Source organism: Adiantum capillus-veneris, chromosome 11, assembly GCF_014529385.1.
Source record: "Adiantum capillus-veneris isolate H3 chromosome 11, ASM1452938v2, whole genome shotgun sequence".
Classification (NCBI taxonomy): domain Eukaryota; kingdom Viridiplantae; phylum Streptophyta; class Polypodiopsida; order Polypodiales; family Pteridaceae; genus Adiantum; species Adiantum capillus-veneris.
This window is the reverse complement of record NC_140941.1, coordinates 78,196,861-78,207,566: the sequence shown is the minus strand read 5'-3', so window position 1 is coordinate 78,207,566 and position 10,706 is coordinate 78,196,861. Positions and strand designations below refer to the sequence as shown.

Sequence of the window (10,706 nt, the reverse complement as noted above, 5' to 3'; positions counted from 1 at the left end):
AGCTCCTCTATGCATGTCTTTGCTACTGCCTCTTTACCTGTTCTCCTGACAGCTACCGGCTCATGCAATTGGCAACCCTAATGGCTTCAGCGAATGGAAGCTCCTACAATTGGCGGTATCTTTCTTGATTTTCAGTAATAAAAGAGTAAAAGTGATTGGGTCCCCCTACTAGCACACACCCGGACTTATCATTTAGATCTCCCTCATTTAAAAAATTTGAGACTCTTACAATCAGTATTATGGCCGATGTGCTTTCACATTGTTTGTCCATGTACAATCTCTTCTATCCTATTGCTATTGCTAATTGCAGATTGACTTAATCTGATATTTGGCATTCGACTCCAAGAAGATCCTTCATCCCCTCATATGTCAGAAACACCAAAACAATAGAAGGAACAACCTTGACAAAATTCGGAAGCAGGACTTTGTACAAGGCTCCAAACCCTACATTGCAAACATTCTAAGCATAAATAATCCCAGTGTACTGAACCGGTGCCTTCTTCTGATCAACCACAATAATGATAAATAAGGAACCCTTCCAATATCCCACCATCTGCATCCTCTTTAGTACCACATCAAGTGGATATGCCATGGTCTGGCCCACTATACCTGGTGCTGCTCCACATCCAAGTTTTGTAAGGACGCTCAAATCAGCATTCTATTTTGGCTTGCTTTCTATGTTCCTCTTCACCAGCCAGTCTTTGAGTGATTCATATACCTCAAAATTCAAACCCATGTATGGGATCATACCAATAATAGATGGCAACCAACCTTTGTAGATCGCTAATGGTCCTTCCTCTTTCATTATCATTGACGCTTCATGGAACATTCCTCGACAATGCATTGGTGAATCCTTTGTCTGCACTACAAGCCTACCCCGAACCAATTCCATAGGATACCTGGCAGACATTGTGGCACATGCACCAACTCCAAGTCTTAGAAATGGTGTAAGCTCAGCATCCTCTTGCCCAGTCTCCCTCCTGTACAACCACTTGATTGCACTGGAAGCCTATTCATAAATGTAAAACTTCACATCATAGTTAGGAATTATTTGAGCACAGTTTGTTCCATTCCCTTTGAAAAATCCACATAAGCCTTCGGTTGACCAAATGTACTTCAAGCCTTGCACCGTGCCATTATATTTAGTCTTCAATGGATTTTGAGCTTGAAGAAGAATCTTAAATTGTTCAAGTGGAGCCACAGCACTACGTGAAACTCTACCAACAACACCTCCAGCAATGAGAGACTTGCAAACGGCCAGTGCTTTATCTCCTAGAGCCTTGACTTCAACAGTTGCAAGTTTTGCTTCTTTAGTAAGAGTTGCAAGTGTGGAGGCAGCCGATTCTTCCCCAGAAGCATAAAGAGGAGATATTTGGCAAAAGCCTACGTTTCCATGAAAAGAAAAATCCTCTTTCGCGCTACTATGATGCCGTGCATGCTCCTTCTGTATCCTGGAAGTTGTGGCCTCTGTCTGAGAAACCATGGAGAACTAGAGAAAAGAAATAGTCCAGAAAGCTAATGGAGGCAAGTCGAGTCAGGAAAGGGAAGGAGAGGAAGAGCCACTTGGATGGGGCGAGCTAGCTGAAAAAAAGGACAAGGATGCCTTCAGTTGGAAGCTGCTGCCACACGTGCCTGGGCAATGGTTAAGTATCGGGGTGCTTGGCCCCGTGCAGGTGGAGGTAATCGGCATAGCCGGTCACACAGTTTATGGGGTGGCTAGCGCGTCAAGCTAAGAGAGATACAACTGCTCGCATCTTGTAGGCATGGACGAGCGTTCAACGCAATGGTAGAGGCACTGCCTCTCACAGGACAAGTCCTGAGCTCGTTATCGGGTTCTGACCCGGACCGTTAAAGTTGACTGGGAACTGGGAGACATTTTTTTACTTTAATTTTCCTAAGGTTTACATACGGCTATTCACTTAGGCCAATCGCTGTGTCACTCAAATCCCAGACGTTGCTGTTATCGTCGCCACTCACGTACTAGCTGTGTCATGCATCTGCCACTGTTTCTATGCTGCGAGGCTCCTCTCTCTCTCTCTCTCTCACTCTCTCTCACACACACACACACACGTAGCCCAATCACTCACGTGTATGGGTGCTCGCAGAGGGGGCGGAAAACTCCAACCCCAAGGACTACGATATTCACAGACTCAATAAACTAATCAATTAGCAGTGATGGAAGGGATTCTATTCATTATACCAAGTATTCAGAGTTCTTTATGGCAGATTTGTGTGATCGAGACATGGGGTTCTTGTCAATGCTTCGCTATCTTTTTGTTTGCATAGTTGCATATGAATGTTATTTTGTTAACGATACTCTCAGAATGGTGTCTTGGTAAATAAATTGGAGGACGCCAACCCAACTAAATTGGCTCAAAAGGTATCTGAGCTTACAGGCCTTGGAGATGGTCACAAGAAGATATCAGAAATAGAGGAAATTACATATGCAAGTAAGATGAATGGTTCTGCTGTGTCTGCAAATCACTCAGAGGCAGGCAAGGGTGAGCTTTTGCAGGAAAAGCTGCAGAGTCTTGCTGCCTCCAAGCCAGTGATGTTGTTCATGAAGGGCTCACCCAATGAGACAAAGTGTGGCCGATTCAGCCGCAAGGTTGTAGAGATTTTTAAAGATCTTGGCGTCAAAATTGGAAGCTTTGATTTTCTAGCAAATGAGGGAGCCATGCAAGGTCTCAAATCTTTCTCTAACTGGCCAACATACCCTCAACTGGATATTGCTGGTGAATTCATCGGTGGCTGTGATATTGTCACTGAGATGTATAAGAGCGGGGAGCTGAAGGAATTACTGATGGAGAAAGAAGTGGTCCATAAAGAAAGTCTTGAAAGTACGTAGACTAAAGAGTTTGATAAATTCATTGCCCACTACGCTTTTCATTAAAGGTTCTTTTGATGCACCGTGTTGTGGCTTCAACTCCAAGGTGGTGAGCATACTGCAAGTGGAGGGTATATCTTTTGGTACCTTTGATATTCTTAGTGATAATGAAGTTCGAGAAGGTCTCAAGAAGTATGTCAACTGGCCAACTTATCCACAGCTTTATCACAATGGTGAACTAATAGGAGGGTGCGACATCATTCTGGAGCTAAAAGCAAGCGGTGAGCTGAAGGTAGAGCTCTCATAATTGGTAAAACCTTCATGAGTTTTGTGCAAAATTTACACATTAATGTACCCGAATCATTAAAGTACCCGAATCATTAAAGTACCCAAATGCTTACAGTTCTTTGGACCTTGTAATTGTGGCTTTTTGTCATATGTTTATAGTGCAATATTTGAGAACTATGGTCTCTCAAGCGTTTGAGTTGTTTGATCTTGCCTTCATTTAGGCAGCTTGATACTCGCTGGTGGTGGATTTTTGTCTTAATGTTGAACTTTTTAGCCCATTTCAATTCATGCAGGAAATTGGCACGACCCAACAAACACACACACACACACACACACACACACACACAGAGAAGTGAGGGTTTTTGTGTATGTTATTGCAGCCATCCCATCTCGTTAACACTTTCCTCTCTCACCGGCAAGCTGTGTAAAGTTGCCTCGCCATCGCCTCTACCTCTGTCTTCTCGTCTATGCAGGTGCTTTTCGGTACAGGCCATCCAATGCTTGATTGTATCATGCAGGCTTGTTGCTACAATATGGGGTATTGTACGTGCAAGTGCTAGCTTCGATCACTCAATCCTAGACAATCCCAATCCGTCTTCTTGCCACCGATCGCAATCCTTTGCCTTGCCATCGATCCGAATCTTGCCCCTGGTCTAGTGTTTGACTGCTCTTGCAATTTTGTATGAGTTTAGTAGATGAGCAGGAGAGTGCCCAAGGCCGAACTCAAAAGAATTGTTGAGCCCGACCCCAAGCCCGAGCCCACAAGTAGAGCTGAGATCGTCTATAGGGTCTCCTCCAGCCTGGCTCCCATCTTGCAAACTTCGAAGACCACGAGGCTTGATGCCCTCAAGAGAGTATGGGGCTACATCAAGGCTCACAAGATCTAGAGTACTACTGAGAAATCGGAGATCTTATGTGATCCTCCCCTTAAGAAGGCATTTGGACGAGACAATGTTAAGGTGTCAAAAGTGCTCAAGTACTTGGGCAAAGAAATAGAATGAGTAAACGTCAAAGTGGACATGAGGGCAGAAAAGCTTAAGATGGTTATGAAGTAATTAAGCTAGCGGCTTCAATGCAGCTAGCTGCTTGTGCTATTAGCATAGTGTGTGAGGGGATTAGGGGTAGGCAGCTCAATGTCGAGGGAAAGGCATTGGGGAATATTGCCACTAGTGCAAGTCATGGTTTGATGAGCCTTTGGCTTCAATCACACTCCTCTTCCAGCTCTGTTGATAACCTATTTGAGAATTTGATGAGGCAAGCATTTCGGAACGATTTGCAGACAAACAGAAACATCTCTCATGATCGATTTAACGCAGAATATGGTGTCCATAAGAATTGGTTAATGTGATGTAGCTCCAAGGAATGCAGTAGCATTGCAGCGGAAGTCAAGTAGTAAACCTTGCAGGTGCAATTAGGAAGTGAGAGCTAATTGGCCATCCGATATTGGGAAGAAGCAGGAGGCATGAGCACGAGCTTGCACTACTATGTTGATTATAAAATTTACTATATTGCGTACAAACACTCACTCCAATTTGTCTTTGCTCGGGAAAACTCGCCCAGTGCGTGGTAAGACTCTGAAAATAGATGGGGAAAGTTGTAAATCAATTTTATGAGTTAACCAGAAAATTCTTAAAGATAGAACATATCAAATTACATCTAGGGCGAGTAATCCACTAGCAGATAGGTAACTTATAATTAACTAAGGCCAAAAATAGGATATTCTTGGAATATAGACTAAGGAGAAATCCAGTAAAATAGCTCCCATAATTATATGATAATTAGGGGAGAATATTAATAGTAGAAGGAAGTACAAGAGAAATATCTCATCCAATAAACAAGGATACACATTTATATGATAATTAGGGGAGAATATTAATAGTAGAAGGAAGTACAGGAGAAATATCTCATCCAATAAACAAGGATACCTATTTATTCCAAAAAATCCTTATTTTTTGTTAAAAAGGAAGAAAAGAAAATTTTCAATTATACCTCTAATCGATTAAGTCCTTTTATAAAGGCTGCACATATGGCTCCAAAGAGAACCAGAGGAAATCCTATTACCGAGGAAGAGGATATTAGCAACAAAATAAATAAAGCCACTCATGACCATGAGGCTGGGCCTAGTCATAGGCCTATGGAGGAAAGTCTGCATGCAGCAACCCAGCAGCACATGGACGACGAGTCCCAGGTGGATTTCTATTTTGTTCGCTTAGGTCTTTTAAAGTTCATTTATAAGTTAGCATTGCATACACAAGGGTTAGGAAGGATAAACTGGTTGGAAACGGAAGGTAACTTCCAAGAAGCCAACAAGCAATGATTGTAAATAGGAAAGAAATGATTGGGTTATGGCTTATTGACCTAGGAAAGAAATGTTTAACCATCCTTAAGACAGCTTGTCTCAAGACACCTCTCATTCCTTGGAATATTTTACTCCAGGTAATGAGTAATGATGGCAATTTTTCCATGGATGAATCGGTTTCCTCAGCGCGCGTGGAGTCTTTACCTCGTGCTTGTTTGTGCTTGTGGATATTACTTAGGATATCAAGTTTATCTTAGAGGAACCGCCCGGTTGGGGTATGGGCGCCCGGACTATGGGTGATGGATTTTTCCACCCCAGTTTTTATAAATAAGGAATGGGTGCTATTTTTTCACCCCTGTATAGGTGGTCTTGAGACAAGCCAGTACTGGTCAGAGATAGTTCAGAATGACAATACCTTATCTTAAGTCTAAAGATGTTTGTTTGCGAAAAAAATGTTTTCAATACTGTTTTTCAAGGGTTGTCTTAATGAATTTAGTTATGAAAGTTAAAGGAAATCGTTGTTTTAATTAATTGTGACAAGAATGTGGTATTAATTAAACAACACAGAATCATGTGTGAGTGAGAGGTGGTAAGTGGGGATTGACTAAGGTTGCCAATCATGGACGGGTGGACCTGATTAGTCAGGTAACTATCCATTCCCGCGCACTAAAAACGTCTAGAAACTTCTTCACTTGGAAGAGGAATCCACCAACGGCTATGCCCTCACACATGTTAGGGGGGAAAAAGCGTTGGCTAAGGAAACCTTAATCTGAATGATGGAAGTTATAAGGCCGGAATAATTTTTGTTTTTAACAAGTTGTCTCGTTTCCACTGCGAGCCAAGACTACGTCTCCTTCTAGGGCTATAAACCTAAACTATTATCAATGGAAAGGGTGAATTCCCTGGAATTATTCTTGTTTAGGGACTTAGATTTTATTAGGCCTAGAGCCCTGTCAAGGGTCCCATCCCGCTTTTGGTGTCGGTGGGTTTGGAGACCTCAAAGCGGCACCCTCATTTGCAACACCTCAACCAACTGCAGCTCCAAGTGGCTATCCTCCTTGGTCTCCCACATGCAAGAGCTATCAAATTCTTCTCTGGAGAAACCCTCAAAGGATCATCTTCTATAGCCCTTGGAGCTCCTTTTCACTCTCCCCCTATGTTTGAAAAAATCCCTCCTCAGCCTCTATTCACACCAAAACCGACAACATTCCTCAGTTTAGCTAATTACCTATGGGATGAGTGACATACTTGTCCATCCACTTGTAGCATCACATACTGCCCCAATAAAACCCTCGTTTCTAGTGCCGATGTCTTCATGACCATAACCAAGCGTAATCAACTCCACACCATAGACCTCGGGTAAACAGTATCTTGTCGAAAGAAAATGACCGCATCGATCGTCCTCCACTTGGAAGTCTTCATGGCGCTCAATTGGAAAGCTACTAAATACTTCAGCTTCAAGCCTCAAAAAACTATGCGATTGTTGATTCGGATTGACCCATGTTTGAAATACATATCATGACATCATTGTCCACTCTAATCATCAATGTGTATCAATCCATTTTTCTCTACCACAACTCCAAATGTAAAGGATTGGCCTTCTAAATGCCTCATCTTGCATACATATCCTAGTAGTACTTGCTTACTTAGCATCCAATTCTTGTCCAAGAATTGTGCCAGCCCCTTGTTTGCTTTTGTGCATTTGCTTCTGGTATTTCCAAGAGCCCCGACTACCTTTGGCTGCACCATCGTGGAGGATCTGATGTGTTTTTACAAATTTGGCATGTCGTTTGATGTTTCCGGACAATGGAAGTGTAGAGAAAAGTGGTGAAGTTGAAGCCTGGCACAGGGGGTTCCCATGGCATTTCATGGTTTGGAAATTAGAGCTCTAGGAAGAAAGTGGAACTCAATGGAAGGAGGAGGGAAAAAAAAGTTTTTATGGGAAAAATGTTGAAGTTTTTGAACCTTGAGGGTATGTCAAGGGACGGGTGCCACATGGAAATGGGATTTAATCCATATGCAATCATGCAAGCATGGATGGCGGGCTATAAAGCCTAGAGAATGACCATAATGGGGTATGCAAGAGAGAGAGATAGAGAGAGACCTCTCTCCACGGTGAGCCTGGCCATGGTGTGGGTGCTTGTTGTCTTGCCTATGGAGGCGGTGGTTGGAGATGATGGTAGTAGGGCAGCAATACTTTTGGTTCTGGTAGGGTGGACAATGGTTGTTGGTAGACATCAATGGGTGACATGATGACATGGTAGTTTTGCTACGGGTAGTTCTCACGTTTGAGAGGGGGAATGGAGAACACACCCTAAACACACACAATTGCCTCACTATAGCTCGTGGCATTCACAACACCCCTATCCTCTCAAAAACACCTTCAAAAGATAGAGTTCACACTCACATGCCATAGCTTGCACACCTCTAAAAACACACATGCTAGCAAGAATTCTAGTTAACTCACACACACTATCAATGCTTTTCTCAACACACACCATCAGTCAAATATTCACTCCCTTTGCACCACAAAACGGGCCGTGGGCACACACTTCCACCGGCAGTAGCACACGCAAAGAGCAAGAGACAAGCGAAGGGGAGCGGAAAACGGGGGCAAATGGCTTCCAATTACTTAGCCAAAGAGTACATCAGTTTGCATAGGCCACCAACAACAAGCTTGCAATTAGAAGCACTCCTTCCCAACTTTGACTCCACCCATTCACCCCAAATTATGGCTTCATCTGAACCCCAAATGACATGCACAAAATCAGTCAAAACTCATATGTGCACCCTTTTTGACACTTGTCACAAACTTGCAATTGACATATCTCCACCACCGCAACTCCCATTGTCAAGCCGTCAGTTCCTGCTCACTTCACATGATGAATGCCCCGCCCTCAAACCTGATCAATCCCCAAAACATGACAAATGTCACAACTTTTGATACGATCAACCCAACCCATAATTGGCCCCTAGAAAATATTTACCTAGCCATAACTTGCTCTATAGAGCGCCGGATGACAATCCAGAAAGACCAACATACCTCAGAACTTGAGCTCTACATGTCTACATGCTCACTCAAGCCTAGGCCACTTGTCCATACCTACCTTGTCCATCGAGGATATTCAAAACCTTTCAAATTTGGACTGGCATAACTTTCACACCGTGGCTCTCTTTGACAAGCCCTCTCGACGGGCTTCTAGAGAATCTTGACACTGCATTCCTAGGCACTATTCCTACACTTCAAATACTTTGACTTGGCATCCTAACTGGCCCTTTTTGGAGACTTTATGGCTGAAAGACCCACATTAGACATACATTTCTGTTGGCCTTGTCCTACCCAATTCCTACACACGTGCTTACTCTCTTTTCCCAACACTTGTGTGCACCCATAGCACTAATTGGCACCACTTATAGCTTTAACTAGCTTTGCATGTACCAGCACCGACGGTACCATTGGTGCCTCAATTAAGGGAGTGTACTTGTGGAGACTTGGAGTTCAAGAAAATCAAAAATTAGCAAGGGTCCCTTCACATGCAAGAAAAAAGAAAGCTAAAAGGAGAAGGAGTTTCCCATGCCCTAAAGGGGCCCAATTTTTTTCCTATCAAAGGGAGAGTGCTCAATAGATTTGGGGGCGGTTTTGGCAAGTTCCATGGAGATCTCTCAAGGAGGAGCCTTTGGATTGCTTTGGGGCCAGAGAGGGAACCAAAGAGAGGTGGTTTCTTGAGTTCTCAACGAGAAGAGCTCCAGAGAGGTGAAGCCAAGGACTAACAAATTTGTTTTGCACTCGTTGAGGTTGTGTCGATGGAGCTGGTGGTAACAGATCTTATGATGTTTGTAGAAGATGTTTTTATCACAATTGGAGCAAACCATAGCCAAATCTTCTGCTATTTTTTCTCCCTCTCCCCTCTTCATGTCTTTTCTCAACTCAAAGTGCTTGGTGCCAGTGTGTGAGATGTGTGAGCCTCCGCGGGTCATCGTTTGTGTGTGAGAAAGAGAGAGTGGTGTGTGCTATGATACATTTGTAAAGAGGAAAAATTGGTGTGGTGTGACATTGTCACAACTGATGGTGCAAAGCATGCATGCATTAGTATGCTCACAAGCTTGTCAAGATATGTAGCAGTGATAGTGATTTCTAGTGGAAGGGGGTGTTAAAAGTACCCTCGAGCTATAGAGAGGCATCTGTGTTGTGTTTTACAGTGTGTTCCCATTCCCCCTCTCCAACTTCTAGTGCCCCCATAGATGAGTATCTGATTGCTCCTATTTGAAGGAGGTGTTGTGGTTTTGGAACTGATGAAGTGCAGATTTTTAAGAACAAGTGCTATGAAAGATGACATTGACGGGTTTTCCTACTTTCACTTGGTGGAAGATGCGGAAACCTGCCTGCAAGATTATGGTTTGTTTGTGCTACAGAGAAGGTTGTCAAGAGAATAAGATTCATTTCATATTTTTTTCCTCCTGGTTCATGGTAAAACTGAAAGACGGTACAATGATTGCAAGACTTTGTCCATTATTGTTGACTTTGGCCACTCTTTTCTCCCACTCCTTCACATAGTAGTCCCTTGCTGCTTTACTATCCATTTGCAATGCCACAATATTGACAATCCTATTTTGTAATATCCCCTTTGGAAGAGTGGCTTTGATGCGCCACATACCTTTCAAATCTCCCAGTTGTGCATGCACTAGAAGCACTGCCTCCTCACCATAGACCAACTTGAACAAAGTAAAGTTTGTTTCCACCTTGTAGGACGTCTTGTACACCCATAAACACTTCTCTACATTGACCCTACACCCTGTCTCCTTCTTATACAAATACTTTGCATCATCTTGATGATCTTCCCATTGGCACTCTCCATAAGACCTTTGCATTGGGGATGATAAGGCTAGGAAAATCGATGCTTAATCTTTAGCTTTTCCACCAAATGCCTGCATAAGGTTGCATCTAAATCCTTGGCCTCTATCAGAAATGAATACAGATGACACTCCAAAACCGAAACATATGTTATCAAGAAGAAATTGAGCTATAACCTGTGCATATTTAACTCCTTCAGAGATTTGGAATTGACCCACTTGGTGAGGTAGTCGATGGCTACCACAACATACACCTTACCACTTGTGGACTTAGGGAGTGGACCGATGGCATACCAACCCCACTTCTTGAAAGAGTTTTGAGCAACAATATCCGGATCCCTGCAGCTTGGCTATCAAATGCCTCTCTCCCATAGTCTGACACTTGTGGCAGGTCTTGCACCAATCATGCACATCCTTCACTACTTAAGGCCACCAAAAACC

At 43.2% G+C, this 10,706-nt stretch overlaps 2 pseudogenes; one reads left to right on the top strand and one right to left on the bottom strand.

Moving 5' to 3' along the window:
• Nucleotides 1–316: 316 nt before the first annotated feature.
• On the bottom strand, nt 317–1,483 carry LOC147447500 (mitochondrial adenine nucleotide transporter ADNT1 pseudogene; annotated as a pseudogene).
• A 760-nt stretch (nt 1,484–2,243) lies between these two features.
• Nucleotides 2,244–3,134, top strand: LOC147447499 (monothiol glutaredoxin-S17 pseudogene; annotated as a pseudogene).
• Nucleotides 3,135–10,706: the final 7,572 nt, after the last annotated feature.